This window comes from Lycium barbarum, chromosome 11 (assembly GCF_019175385.1).
Source record: "Lycium barbarum isolate Lr01 chromosome 11, ASM1917538v2, whole genome shotgun sequence".
Taxonomy (NCBI): Eukaryota; Viridiplantae; Streptophyta; class Magnoliopsida; order Solanales; family Solanaceae; genus Lycium; species Lycium barbarum.
Genome location: NC_083347.1, coordinates 85,110,089 through 85,126,498, shown reverse-complemented (window position 1 = coordinate 85,126,498; position 16,410 = coordinate 85,110,089). Strand labels below are relative to the sequence as shown.

Sequence of the window (16,410 nt, the reverse complement as noted above, 5' to 3'; positions counted from 1 at the left end):
GTTCCCGGGCCGGTTCTGTTGTCGTGCGCTTTGTGATACATTCCGGTGTTATGCTGTGATTATGGTTCACCGTGCTCCTTGCTCGAGGGTCGGGTTCCACTTATGTTTGGCGTTATGCTGTGTTTGGCGTTATGCTGTGTTGTGATGTGTGACGGGGATTCGGAGATTTGAAACTTTCTGGTGTTATGCTGTGTTGTGGCGCCATCGACAGGCGGGCGACCACATTTTCCTGTGCCCTATGCATAATTTATACTTTGGAAATAAACATTTTGATATTTTTTTTATATGTATTATTTTCTATATATCTGATTCGATTATTGTTCAGATTTATTTCTGTACCTTCTGCTTTGCATACTCAGTACATATTTCGTACTGACCCCCTTCTCCGGGGGCTGCGTTTCATGCCCGCGGGTACGGACGCACAGCCTGGTGATCCACCTGTTTAGGACACCCTTTCTGCTATTCGGAGTGCTCCTCTCTTTCCGGAGCTTATACTTTTGGTATATATATTTTTATTAGTGCATTTGTATATATTCGTTCATGGGTACGGCGGGGCCCTGTCCTGTCATATGATTCTATCGGTCTGTTTAGAGGTCTGTGAACATGTTTGTGGGTTAGGGTCTTTCTGTATGGATGTATGTACATGTCGTTTGGGCGATCCCATACGCCGAGGCGGCCGGTCCGCATATGTTGTTTGGGCGATCCTATACGCCGAGGCGGCCGGTCCGCATATGTTTATATACTGCTTGGTTAGCCCTGTGTGGCTTTTGTTGGTATTTTCTGCGTGCAGGGTATATTGGATAGTCCGTAAAACAAAGGAAACTCTGCCGAAATTTTTCTGGAAATTACCTAAATTTGAAATAAAGCCTTGTCGGCTTCCGCCATATACTAGAATGAGTTAATAGAATTTGAGATAATATTTGATAGATGGGTTCGGGTGCCCAGATCGGGCACTAGTCACGGCCTACGGGGTTGGGTCGTGACAAAAGTGGTATCAGAGCGGTTTGTCCTCGGAGTGTCCACAGATCGTGTCTAGTAGAGTCTTGTTTATCTGTGTGTTGTGCACCACATCTATAAACAGGAGGCTACAGGACATTTAGGATGTTGTCTTTTCTTCTGATCTTAGATCGTGCGATAGAACTGTGCTATTAGGATGATTCTGTTTTGATCTGTTGTTGTTTTTCTTTCAGTGATGCCTCCGAAAAAGGCGACGGCCGCCCAGAAGAAAAAGGGCGTAATAGGAGAGACCAGCCGGGCTCAGAAGGGTACTCGGACCCTTGCTCAGATGATGCGTGATATTACGTCCCGGCCAGCCGACTCTGCTACGTCTTCATCGTCAGAGGAGTCTGGAGCAGCTTCACCATTAGCTCCACGGGCTTCAGCTCCCGCGCCTCCAGCTCCTCAGCCAGGGGCGGAGGACAGGACACTGAGAGAGGCTGTGCAGTTATTGACCACTCTGGTAGCGAGACAGGCTCGCAGACGCGGGCGGAGAGATGATGATGATGACGATAGGCGTGACAGCCTGAGGGTTCGAGAGTTTCTATTATGTGGCCCTCCAGAGTTTTACGGGTCTAAGCCCGACGAGGACCCCCATGACTTTATTCGGGGGATGCGGCGCTCACTAGATTTGGTCAGGGCTTCAGAGACTGAGTCTGTTGAGTTGGCTTCGCATAGACTACGGGATGTTGCTGCTCACTGGTATGAGTCCTGGGAGCTATCCAGGGGTGAGGGTGCTACCCAGCTACCTGGGACGAGTTCGTGACTGCTTTCACTCACCACTTTTTGCCCCCAGAGTTACGGCGGGCGCGGGTTGACCGATTTTTGCATCTGCAGCAGAGGGGTCGGAGCGTTCGTGAGTATAATATGGAGTTTGATTCTTTGGCCCGGTATGCACCTGCCATAGTAGCAGATATGGCCGATCGGATGCACAGATACGTGATGGGGTTAGACCGCTATTTGATTGATGGCTGTATGGCTGTGGCATTATAGGCAGACATGGATATTGCCCGACTACAGGCTTATGCCCTGGGTATGGAGGACCGACATAGAGCTGATTATTCTAGAAGAGATCGGGACAGGAGGCCGCCCAAGAGGGCCAGATTCGCAGGTTATTCTGGAGATTCTCGAGGCGGACAGCCTCAGCAGCAGCAGTCAGGCAGACATCCTCCTCCGTCAGGCCGGGGTACACAGCCAGTCGGTAGGAGATTTGACAGTGCAGGACAGTCTGGGGCCGGTCAGAGCTCCAGAGCATCAGGGTCACAGATAGCTAGAGGTCCCAGCCAGTCCAGACCACCCAGGCCCCGTTGTTCCCATTGCGGGAAATCGCACCCGGGAGAGTGTTATCGACTTACTGGAGCCTGTTTTCATGCGGTGATCAGGGCCATCTTATGCGATATTGTCCGTTGGCGAGCGGTTCTGGTAGTGTGGCTCAACCGACGGGGTCAGCCGCTGGTTCATCATCTGCTCCATCAGCTGCACGCCCTGCGGGGTGAGGTATGCCTGCACCGGCGGGACGCGGTCGAGGTCGTGGCAGTGCTTCAGGTTCTAGCGGTCCTTCGAACCGCATTTATGCCTTAGCCAGCAGACAGGACTAGGAGGCTTCGCCTAATGTCGTCACAGGTATATTACTGGTTTTCTCTCGTGATGTGTATGCATTGATTGATCCTGGTTCTACATTATCATTTATATCTCCACTCGTTGCTGATACAATTGGGATAGAATCCGAACCGATAGAGCCTTTTGAGGTAGCTACACCAGTAGGGGACTCTGTTATAGCCAGTCAGATTTATAGAGATTGTTCTGTGATTATCTGTGGCCGCTGCACTAAGGCGGATTTGGTGGAGTTAGATATGATCGAGTTTGACGTGATTATAGGTATGGATTGGCTAGCTTCTTGCTATGCTAATGTTGATTGTCAAAAGAAGATAGTCCGATTCCAATTCCCAGGGGAGCCAGTTATAGAGTGGGCAGGTAATACAGTATCGCCGAGGGGTAAGTTTATTTCATACCTCAAGGCTGAGAAAATGATCAGAAAGGGGTATATTTATCATCTGGTCCGTGTTCATGATTTAGAGGCAGAGGCACCGACTCTTCAGTCAGTCCCAGTGGTTAATGAATTTGTAGATGTATTCCCAGATGAGCTTCCAGGTCTTCCTCCCGAACGGGAGATAGAGTTTGCTATTGATCTGTTGCCAGACACTCAGCCTATCTCTATTCCTCCGTACAGAATGACACCTGCAGAATTGAAAGAATTGAAAGAGCAGCTGAGAGATTTATTGGAGAAGGGTTTCATTCGGCCTAGTGCATCACCCTGGGGAGCTCCGGTATTATTTGTGAGAAAGAAAGACGGCTCGCTGCGGATGTGCATTGATTATCGGTAGTTGAATAAGGTAACCATTAAGAATAAATATCCCCTTCCCAGGATTGATGATTTGTTTGATCAGCTGCAGGGTGCCAGGTACTTCTCGAAGATAGACCTGCGATCGGGTTACCATCAGGTACGGGTACGAGAGGCTGATATTCCCAAGACAGCATTCAGGACCCGATATGGGCACTATGAGTTCAGAGTTATGTCTTTTGGGCTGACAAATGCCACAGCAGTATTTATGGACCTGATGAATAGGGTATTCAGACCGTTCTTGGATATGTTTGTGATCGTATTTATCGATGATATTCTGGTTTATTCTCGGTCAGAGGCAGAGCATGCGGACCATTTGAGGACGGTACTTGGCACACTTCGGCACCAGGAATTATATGCTAAATTTTCTAAGTGTGAATTCTAGTTATCTTCAGTGGCATTTCTAGGACATATTATTGGGGCTGATGGCGTCCGGGTGAATACCCAGAAGATCGAGGCCGTAAAGAATTGGCCTAGACCTACGACGCCGACAAAGGTGCGTAGCTTTCTGGGATTGGCTGGTTATTATCGGAGATTCGTGGAGAAGTTTGCTTCCATTTCAGCGCCTTTGACAAGGCTGACTCAGAAGGGAGCTAAGTTTCAGTGGTCAGATGCTTGCGAGTGTAGCTTCCAGTTGCTGAAAGAGAAGTTGACTACGGCTCCAGTCCTGACTCTTCCGGAGGGTCCAGATGGGTATGTGATTTATTGTGATGCCTCTGGTATTGGTTTGGGATGTGTGTTGATGCAGCACGGCAGGGTGATAGCTTATGCTTCCCGGCAGCTCAGAAAACATGAAAAGAATTATCCTACTCACGATTTGGAGCTGGCCGCGGTCATTCATGCTTTGAAGATGTGGAGACATTATTTATATGGGGTTCACGTTGACATTTATACAGATCATAAGAGCCTTCAGTACATCTTTAGGCAAAAGGAGCTGAACTTGCGGCAGCGGAGGTGGTTAGAGTTGCTGAAAGATTATGATGTTGACATTCTCTACCATCCTGGGAAAGCTAATGTTGTGGCGGATGCACTCAGCCGCAAGTCTATGGGCAGCCTAGCAGACATGCCATAAGAGAGTAATGAAATGGTTCGCGATATTCGTCAGTTGGCTAGTCTTTGAGTTCGCTTGGCTGATTCGGGAGATGTTGGGGTTTCTGTTCGAGGTATTGCTGAGTCCTCTATTACAGAAGATATTAAGCGGCATTAGTATGAGGATCATATTCTGGCACAGGAGAAGACTCTGTTCGAGATTTCACCTGATGGAGTGTTATTTCACAGAGGCAGATTGTGTGTACCTAACGTTGCAGGGTTGCGGCGACAGGTTATGGGCGAGGCACATTACGCCCGATATTCTGTTCACCTAGGGTCGACGAAGATATACCATGATCTCAGATGCCTATATTGGTGGGACGGTATGAAAAGAGATATAGCAGAGTTCGTTGCTCAGTGTCCAAATTGCCAGCAGGTTAAGATTGAGCACCAGAAGCCCGGTGGGCTATTGCAGGAGATGGAGATACCGACGTGGAAGTGGGAGGTCATTAATATGGACTTTATTACAGGTTTACCTCGCACTCCACGGAGGTACGACTCCATTTGGGTTATCGTTGATCGGCTGACAAAATCAGCTCACTTTCTTCCAGTCCGGACTACATACTCAGCTGAAGATTATGCCAGGCTATATATTAAGGAGATTGTGAGACTGCATGGAGTTCCTGTGTCTGTTATTTCTGATAGAGGTGCCCAGTTTACAGCTAAGTTCTGGAGATCATTCCAGGAGGGATTGGGGACCCAGGTGAGTCTGAGTACAGCATTTCATCCCCAGTCCGATGGTCAAGCAGAGCGCACTATTCAGACATTGGAAGATATGTTGCGTGCCTGTGTTATTGATTTCAGAGGTAGCTGGGATGACCATTTACCGCTTGTTGAATTCACTTATAATAACAGCTACCACTCTACTATTCAGATGGCACCATATGAGGCCTTGTACGGCAGGAAATGTAGATCACCGATCGGTTGGTTTGATGTTGGGGAGACTGGGTTGATTGGCCTAGATGTGGTCCAGCAGGCCGTGGATAAGGTGAAACTTATTCGAGAAAGATTGTTGGCACCCTAGAGCCGACAGAAATCTTATGCCGATAAGCGACGTCGACCGTTAGAGTTTCAGATTGGCGATTGGGTGTTCCTGAAAGTGTCACCGATGGAAGGTGTTATGCGATTTGGCAAGAAAGGAAAGCTCAGTCCGAGATATATTGGGCCCTATCTGATTATTCGCAAAATAGGCAAGGTGGCCTACGAATTGGATTTGCCAGCTGACTTGGAAGCGGTACACCCGGTATTTCATGTTTCTATGCTTCGTAAGTGTATTGGTGACCCTTCCAGAGTCTTTCCTGTAGATGACATTCAGGTCACAGAGGAGCTATCTTATGAGGAGCAGCCTATAGCCATATTGGATCGACAGGTAAAAAGGTTGCGAAACAAAGATATGGCTTCTGTTAAAGTGCTGTGGCGGAACAATAACCGAGAGGAAATGACCTGGGAAGCTGAGGAGCATATGAAGAAGAAGTATCCTCATTTATTTTCGGAACCTACAGGTAATCCAATTCTCTACTTGACTTTGATGATTGACCAATAAATGTATTGTTGTGATAGTTGAGAAGGAAACTCCCCCAAATTGTTGGTATGACCCATAAGATAAATCTAACATTCGCGGACGAATGTTCTTAAGGGGGGGGGAAGATGTTAGAACCGGTATTTTTGTACAGTGGAATAATCTGGATTTATTATGATAAGTTAAGGACAAAAAAAAAATTATTTCGGGATACAAAGTCGGGATTCTTGACCTTGATTTTATATTGAGATATAAGTTATATATGAAATTGTTGGCATTGAACACTTAGGGAAAATTGGGACCACAATTCATAAAATTGGAATTTAAAATGTGGTGCCAAAAATGCCATGGGGGCCGTGTGAATTAAAAAAGGGGTCCCACACATTGTGTGACCAATTTTAATTGGTCCAACACATTGTGTGGACCCAAGGCAATGTGGATATTTTGTGAACCACTTAAAAGATGAAGACCAAGTCTTCATTCCTCATTTATTCACTTCATCACTTAGCACAAAACAAGAAAATAGAGAGTTCCCAACCCCCACTGTTTTCGGCCCAACCTTAGGAAAACCAAATCAAATTCTAGGTTCCCAAAAATTATTTCCTTGGTGTTAACCCACTATATTGAGGTCCCTAAGTAGCGTGGAAGAGTTGTTCGGGTCATCCAACCATTAGTTGTACCCATTTGCAAACCCTAACTATTTGGTGGATTGAAGAAGAAAGGTATGTTTTGCTCTTGTTTTTGTGTTGTGAACATTTATTCATGTTATGGTATGTTAATAGGGATGGAAATCATGAAATATAGTATGATTGGAAGTGGGTTGTGTGATGGGTGTTCTAGCCGTGTATATGGGTGTGACAAATGGAATTGATGAATTAATTCTATATTATGTTAGATTGGTATCGAGTGGGGAAAAGAATAAAAATCATCGATACATGTATATGTGTAGTGTAGCCGTGTTTATAGCCTCCAAATTGTAGCAAAGAAGGAATAAATCTCGCTTAGCGTCGTAATGGTTATGGTGATGACTTGTAGGTTAGAAATGAGAATTTAATGTCCCAAATTGACATAGTAAGCGTTGCGGACTGATTTGGAGAACTTTGTGCATTGAATAAAATTTGTATATATAAGAATCATTAACATGTGTATGTGTGTGGCGCGGGCGAATGTGAGTTTTATAATGTGTCGAAGATCGTAATACTATCGCTTAGTATTTTAGTTATCGTCGAAACGAATTCTAGTTGGAAATAAGTGTTTAAGTGGCTCAAGATTGATGTTGAGAAATTGTGGGCTGTTTTGAGGCTAGTTGTGCGTTTGACGTAAATTGTATATTTTATGAAAATCATATCGTTATATTGTGGATTGTGGTACAAAACATTACTTGAAAATGAGGAATGGAAAAAGGGGACTGTTTTCGGCCAAACAGTGGAAAAATTTTCGGGTCGTTGGAAATATTATGTGGATTGTTTAGAATGTCCTAGAATATTGTGGTAAAGACTCGGGTGGATAATTAAATGTGTGAGCGATGTGGTGGCTTGAATATGAGCTGTTGAATTGAATATTTGGAAAGTTGTCGAATGATGAAAAAGAGAGCTATTAATGTTATTTTGTCTTCCGAATTTATTATTGATGTTGTTAGGTTGGTTGTTGTTGTTGTTGTTGATTGATACGGCCGAGTTAAATTCTCGGGGTAGCCTATTTACAGGGGAAATGCTGCCCAAATTTCTGTAGAATTAAGGGCGAAATTGGAATTTAATGCCCAAAGAGTCTTTAGCTAATGTTTGGCATTTTATGGCTTATTTTTAGATCGTGGGCAGCCCGAATCATAGTTTGGACTTAGCTTGAGTTGGATCATATTGGAGAGCGTTTGAGGTATGTAAAGCAACCTTCCTTCTTTTGGCATGCCTTAGTTTCATATAGGCTAGATTAGAGCTTTAAGGGAATTCCAAATTCGAGATCCGAGCATGTTATGATCCATATATATATTCTTTGGCACTCTTATGTATGTTTTTATGAAGTATGAACCATGATGTATTTGAAGTAATCGCTTTCCGAAATCCGCATAGAAAATGTTCACTTTAAGGAATTTTGTAATCTCTGAATGCCATATTTTTCGCATAGAGGCTCGGATCGCTCCAATAATTTTTATAGGAGTTTGCTTGATGTATAATGGGTATGTTTTTCATAGGCGGGCTCAGTTCGGGTCTATACTCGTCCGTGGGTCCTGCGACGCCCTTAATGTAAATTCGACAACTTTGAATCAAAAAGTGATAATTATTATTCCGATTTCGAATATGACTATTTTACTTATCCTTCGGATTTATAATAATGATTTTATGCATATGATTCCTCACTACTCCGCTCGTGCCTACTATGATATCGTTCGCCGGTTCTCGGGCCGGTTCTGTTGTCGTGCGCTTTGTGATACATTCCGGTGTTATGCTGTGATTATGGTTCACCGTGCTCCTTGCTCGAGGGTCGGGTTCCACTTATGTTTGGCGTTATGCTGTGTTTGGCGTTATGCTGTGTTGTGATGTGTGACGGGGATTCGGAGATTTGAAACTTTCTGGTGTTATGCTGTGTTGTGGCGCCATCTACAGGCGGGCGACCACATTTTCCTGTGCCCTATGCATAATTTATACTTTGGAAATAAACATTTTGATATTTCTTTTATATGTATTATTTTCTATATATCTGATTCGATTATTGTTCAGATTTATTTCTGTACCTTCTGCTTTGCATACTCAGTACATATTTCGTACTGACCACCTTCTCCGGGGGCTGCGTTTCATGCCCGCAGGTACGGACGCACAGCCTGGTGATCCACCTGTTTAGGACACCCTTTCTGCTATTCGGAGTGCTCCTCTCTTTCCGGAGCTTATACTTTTGGTATATATATTTTTATTAGTGCATTTGTATATATTCGTTCATGGGTACGGCGGGGCCCTGTCCTGTCATATGATTCTGTCGGTCTGTTTAGAGGTCTGTGCACATGTTTGTGGGTTAGGGTCTTTCTGTATGGATGTATGTGCATGTCGTTTGGGCGATCCCATACGCCGAGGCGGCCGGTCCGCATATGTTGTTTGGGCGATCCTATACGCCGAGGCGGCCGGTCCGCATATGTTTATATATTGCTTGGTTAGCCCTGTGTGGCTTTTGTTGGTATTTTCTGCGTGCAGGGTATATTGGATAGTCCGTAAAACAAAGGAAACTCTACCGAAATTTTTCTGGAAATTACCTAAATTTGAAATAAAGCCTTGTCGGCTTCCGCCATATACTAGAATGAGTTAATAGAATTTGAGATAATATTTGATAGATGGGTTCGGGTGCCCAGATCGGGCACTAGTCACGGCCTACGGGGTTGGGTCGTGACATTTTCCTCTCCGTATTTCTAGAAAAATTTGGGCAGACGTTCCTCTGTATTTCTTACTATCCGAAAACCTGCGCACAGGAAATACCAACCATGCCTCACAGGGCCAACACATATACGTATATATATATATATATCATATCATATAACATCATAGCCACACAGGGCTAACAATTTCAAATAAAAGTATAAAGATGCCGAGGCTTACCTCACATGCCCAGCTCAAACTGCACTTGCTACACTTTCCTGTTTACTTTCCCTTTCGATTTTCAACTTTATGTGTCATTCGTACTTCAAATACCTTACCCAGAATGCGTCTTTCATACCATTGCTTACCTGTGTACTGTGTATCTTCCAATATCATTAGTCGCTGTCTTACGTCGATACTGTTCTCCAGCTGAAATCAGAGGTTAGTAAAAAGCAATTCATTTCCTACAACTGGCTCTATCGCACGATCTAAGAGTCAAAGAAAGGTAACACCCTAAATGTCCTGTAGCCTCTCGTTTATAGATGTGGTGCACAACACACCGATAAACAAGACTCTACTAGACACGGCCTGTAGACATTCCGAGGACGAACTGCTCTGATACCACTTTTGTCACGACCCAACCCGGTAGGCCGTGACTAGTGTCCGTGCTGGACATCCAAACGTACCCAATAACCCAAACCAGCAGACTAGCAGATTATATAAATATAAAAGTCAGTCGACGTTACTAGTGTCACAGAGGAACATATATAGCACATGGAAGCCGATAAGGCTATCACAAATCATAGCAACCCAAAACATATACAGAACTCACATGTATGTCTACAGACCTCTACAGAACATAACAGAATCATAAGACGGGACAGGGCCCATCGTACCCCTGAATAGCGTACATATATACAATAGCAGAAGACTGTACCAACATATAGGCTCTGGACAAAAGAGCACTCCCAAAATAGCAGAATAGATGTCCTAGGCAGGCGGGTCAGCAAATCTGTCGTCTGTACCTGCGCAGCATGAAAACGCAGCCCCCGAAGGAAGGGGGTCAGTACGAAATATGTACTGAGTATGTAAAGCACGAAACGTAGTAATCAAAGTCATAATCGAAGCAGAAGATACAGAAAATGAACTGAATATCCAGATTAGCAAAATGCTGATCATATCGCATATATAATATTCGCAGGAAACATATGTCGTACCTGGTCCCATTACGGAACAAGATCATAACCGAAACAGAACTTACAGAGAAGTGAGTGTAACATCCGAAGTATCAAATGCATATTTTCGAAACATGAGGAGTGTGTACAGAAACATATACCATATTATATCCGACTCCTGCCAAGGGACTCGGCAAACAGAACGTGGCCACCCCCCGACGCTGGTGCCACCACACATAAGGAGCAGAATAGGGGATAACCCCGTAACATAACATATCATATCAGATGGCCATATCAGATCATATCATATCAGAATGTGTGTACATGGCACAGCATACTCCACAACCCATGTACATGTATACCTGCCTCCTCACATCGAGGCGCGGCGAACAAGGCAGTGAAATACGCGTGATAACATATCCTGGCCCGGGCTCAGTGAAGGAAACGTTGAGGCATCCACGAATGGAGTAGTGAGAAACTAATGCAAAATAAAATATAGCACATTTACGGAGACTCAGTAGCATAATTCAGATGACAAACCATATGACAGAAGCGAAGCAGTAATCATAGTGTATGCATTTCGGATATCCCAATAGCATATGTCAAAATAAGCTTTTTGTAATCATTTTCATGTTTCAAAATACATTATGGGGATTATAAAAATAATTCAAATGAATGTCATATATTTCCAGAGACTCAATAAGACCTATCGGATGACAAATCGAAATAATGAAATCGGACAGAATCATAGTGAGTGTATTTCGGATGTCATAATGGATTACAGAAGCATAATCTTTCTAAGTTCGTTTCCAAGTTCCGAAACAGTTTTACAAGACTTAATGGGATATTTAAAACAAGTTTTATTTAGTAATTACAAGAGTAGTTAAAAACATTTCTTTAAAAAATACGCTCGAAGACAAGGTATAACCACTAAAAGGGTAAAATCGGAAATAGTGGGCCCACCTCGGGACAAACGAAGCGGTGGGCTCAAATTACGTATTTTAAGCTTATAAAGTCACCTACGGAGGTTCTGGGGACATTCCATAATTTTCTAAACAATTTGCGGAAGTTTGCACAATTCTTTCAATAAAGCATACTTATAGGGTTCAATTCCATTGAATGAAAAAGGGGTATTTTCAAATGCAGATTCCGTTGAGCAGAATACTTTCCGAGGCTCAAATCCGATCCTTGTACACCTAGGACATGCCAAAAGAAGAATCGGGATAGCCTTACATACCTCATATGGTCTTTACGCCTTTCCGAATTCAATTCCCGTTTCGCCCGAAATCTACAAATGGTCACGTTTACCAATTGTTAGCCATAAGACTTAAGTCCTAAATCTTGAGTCAACATTTTCTACAAAAATTTGGGCAGCATCTCCCCTATACATATAGCGCCCCCGAGAATTCAACTCGGCCAAAACAATCAACAACAACCCAACAACAACACCAACAACAACAATAATCACTACAAAACACAATATAACATAATTAGTCATCTTTCCAACATAACGTCGTAGCCTTCATTCCAACTTCGTATTTTCAAATCAATATCGACATTTTCATATTCATTACTAATCAAGATCATTACAACATAATTCGGAAGCATTTCATATCTTTTCCACAAAATATTCACAAGATATACAAAATATACAAACTTTCCACCAAAGTCATAATTCATCCAAAACTTCTAATATTCAACCTACATATCCATAACATATTTCCATCTTCCAATTTCATCAACCATAATCATAATTCACATCTTAACAACTCCATTTCCATAATATCACAAAATCATTCTAAAGTGACATAATCTTCTACATTCCAACTTCAACCAAAATTCATTCAACTTTCATTCCCAATATAATTTTCACCATAACCACAACTAGAATACAATATAAAATTCAACTCATATATGTATACAACATATATACACCCATGGCTACATATATATATATATACATACCCACTTTGCAAACTTCCTTATTTCCATACTTTCTACTCATTTCCACATAGCACAACATAAACAAACCTTCATAACATAAGAAAAAGGAATTGATTCTTACCTTTTTCTACAAACTCCTTCACTTGAACAAGTTGTCAACTTGAAGAAATAAGTGCTCCTTCTTCCAAAACAATTACACCAAGTTGTAAAGGACCCTTAAATTAGTAGGAATAGCACAAGAAAATAATTTTTGGAGGAAGATTTTGAGGGTTGAATTTTCTATGGCCAAACCCGAAATGGTCCTTTTCTTTGCTCTTGTTTTGTTTGTTCTTTCTCCTTCTAAGTTTCTTGAATCATCTAAGGGATAATGATCCCTTTATAATTAATTTTCCACATGAAAATTAATTAATTTGGTGGGCTTGGACCAGTTATGGCCGGCCACCCTCTCACCTTGGGCCTAAATATTTCTTTTCATTTTTTTGGGCCAACTCGGTTGGTCCCGAGTTGGGCCTAGCCCACTGACCTTTCGACCTTAAAACGTTCATATCTCCTTGTACCAACGTCACCTGGGAACCCACGACCTATGGATGGAAAGCTAATTCAATTATCTACAACTTCTATTGCTTGGTATTTTTCCAAATTCCAAACTTATAACACCGTTTTTTCCCCCCAAAGTCAGGTCACCCGAAAACGTTTTCTTAAAAATACTCGTTTGGAGGACTTCCACTTTGATTTGGCCCAAGGGTCCTTATTGAGTTGTGTTTAACTTCACATATGTGATTCATATAATTTGTCACATGTCCCAAAAAGAATCTTGACGTGTGGGCCCCACATCAACTTACAATTAATCCGACGTTCAAAAATACGGGATGTAACAGTGAGGCAGGATGTTAATGAGTGCTCCATAAGGAAATCGGGGGATCACGACCTTACGTCACCCCGATAAAGTATAGTTTCCCATGAGTCTTTATACATGCGCTATGATGAGCACATTACGATGATGATGATGATATAACACCGCGCCTATATGGCCGGGCAGTCACTGCTAAGGCGGCCAGCGTATACACCATGGTCAGATGGCATGGGCAGATACCACTAGTGGGTGGCATGAGATGATACCCCGGACGCCGGAGGCCTGGACGCGGGCTGATGTTAATGATTATTACACCGAACCGATATGGATGGGCAGCATATATATATATATATATATATTTATATTTATGCATATATGACATGATGACGATTGTGAGTAAGCCAGCATGCATCCTTTCCATCATACTTGATAGTTAGATACAGATGTTTCTTAATGATGCTTCCCTTATTTCATTGACATATCATTATTGCTTATGCCTCTCATACTCAGTACAATGTTCGTACTGACGTCCGTTTTCTTTGGACGCTGTGTTCATGCCCATAGGTAGACAGGGAGGTGATCTCGATCCAGACTCGTAGGAGTTGTTAGCTGATTTGAGAGCACTCCATCGTTCAGAAGGTGCTTATGGTTATCCTTTGGTGTACATGTATGTTTTGGGTACGACGAGATCTTGTCCCGTCCATATGTCTTGTCACGACCCAGCCCCGCGGGCCGCGACTGGTGCCTTACTTGGGCACCCAAACGGACAAACATACTAAATCGTCATATAATAGCATAGGCCAATTTCAAATTTTATCATTTTAAACAGTTATGAGAATAACTATTGTCTTAAGCGGTCACGCGTACCAAAAATATCATATCGGAACAGAAGGGGCGGCGGAATACACATCGCCGAATATATACACACATATACAAACATACCGGCCATTTAGGCCGCATCAAAATCTGAAAGATTGGCGGAATGTACATCGCCAAATACAGACACACGTACAGACAATTAGGCCGTTTTGGCCATAATAGCAAACGGGACCGCATTGCGACGTAGATCATAGACAAACGAACATTGTACTGAGTATGAGAGGCAGGGCCCCGCCGTACCCCAAATAGTCAGATATACAGAAGCATATATGTCACAAAAGATGTGTACCAACATATGGGCTCCGGATCAAAAGGAGCACTCTATAATAGCAGAATGTGTGGCGTACACTGGCGGATCTCGAACCACTGTACTTGCGGGCATGAAACGCAGCCCCCCCGAAGAAAGGGGGTCAGTACGAAAGATGTACTGAGTATGTAAAGCATAAAGTACAGAAATCCAAAGCATAATTGAAATGAAGGGATCCAGAGAGAAAATACCGGATCAATATATCAAAACCTATACTGAAGATATATATACATAATGCAAACAAAAATCATGTATAAGGCTTAGGAACGTGGTCACCACTCCGACGCTGGTGCCACAACACAGCATAACTCCAGAAGGTTTCAAATCTCCGTACAACCCTGTACATAACACATCATCACAACATATCATAAGCCATATCACAGCATAAACGGAACCCGGCCCTATGGCGAGGTCTCGGGAACCGTAACACAGCATACTACCGAATATATCATAGTGCGCACGATCACAAAACCGGCCCGGGAACCGGCAAACGATGTCATAATGATGGGCACGAGCAGAGTAGTGCGGAAACTAATGCAATTTACATATCAAAACATTTATGAAACTGAATATAATCATATGACAACCCGTTAGGAAACTAGTCCGGACAACTGATCAATACGGAGTTTATCTCACAAAAGTACTTCTGAAATCGTATTTATAGTTCAAAATGTAAATCAGAATATCATGGAGTAATCAAAATATTATTCTTTAATATCTAGAGTTATAAGCAAAAGTCTCTTTCCGATATCGAACAAAGTTAAGTCAATTAGGGCAACGAAGGAGACTCGGGGCTAGAGGGCCCACCTCGGTCCAAGTCGAGGCGGCGTACAAATTTTACAGACATTTAACCTTATGGAATCAACCATGAAAGCTTAGGGGTGATTCGATCATGTTTACAAAAGTTACGAATGTTTGAACGTTTCATTTCAACAAAGCATAAGTTTCTAATTCAATCCCACTGAATGGAATAGTGCTAAAAGTAAACTCGGATTTCTATGAATAGAATGATCCCCGAGGTTCAAACTCAAACTTAGTACTTCTAGGACATTCCAAGAGAAGAAAAGGGACAGCTTTACATACCTCACTTGCGCCTTACGCTCGTCCAAACTCAATCCCCGCTTCGCCCAAAACCTACAATTGGTCATAGTTGCCAAATATGAGTTTCACGCTTTTAGAATTTCAAGTCTTAAATTCATATTGTCTACCGAAATTTCGGCAGCATTCCCTTTATAAATTCAACGTCGCCGAGACTTAGCTCGGCCATAATATCAACAACAACAACCACAACAATAACAACAATCATCAAAATCACAACAAAACACATTCTAACATAATTTTCCCATCCTTTCCACATAATGTAACTCTTCCATTCTTACTTCACACTTCCAACCCAACATCAACGTTCTCATATTCATTTACCAATTCAGAGTTGTCCAATCATAAATCAATAACATTTCAAGTAATACTCAAGGATTCAAACGATCCCGACAATTCCATATTCCATCCAAAACTTCTACAAATGCGACAAAACCATCATAACACATTTTCTACTTACAAATTCATAACCCACAACAGTAATCCACACTTAGAATCTTACTTCCATAATTATACAAATATTATATAAAAATCACAAAATTTCCCATAACTACTTATAACCAATTTCAATGCCAACTCAACTCGTTAAACCTTTATTCACGTCATGAATGCCACAACGACACAACTATCCAACTAAATGAACTTCACTTCACCTCCCCTTCACCATACTATGGCTCACGGCCATACACTACTTCACCCACACACACGGCTATGCACACACACATCACAACTCCATAATCCTCATCCAATTCTCGTCCTCATAACATATATATTTATTCCATAACACAAAAGAATAGGAATCTTACCTTTT

General features: G+C 42.6%; 1 long non-coding RNA gene across 1 annotated transcript; it reads left to right on the top strand.

Moving 5' to 3' along the window:
- Window positions 1-6,597: 6,597 nt before the first annotated feature.
- On the top strand, window positions 6,598-9,368 carry LOC132618351 (uncharacterized). Its single transcript, XR_009574068.1, has 3 exons — window positions 6,598-6,727; window positions 7,812-7,877; window positions 8,806-9,368. It is a non-coding gene; the product is annotated as an uncharacterized LOC132618351 (long non-coding RNA).
- Window positions 9,369-16,410: the final 7,042 nt, after the last annotated feature.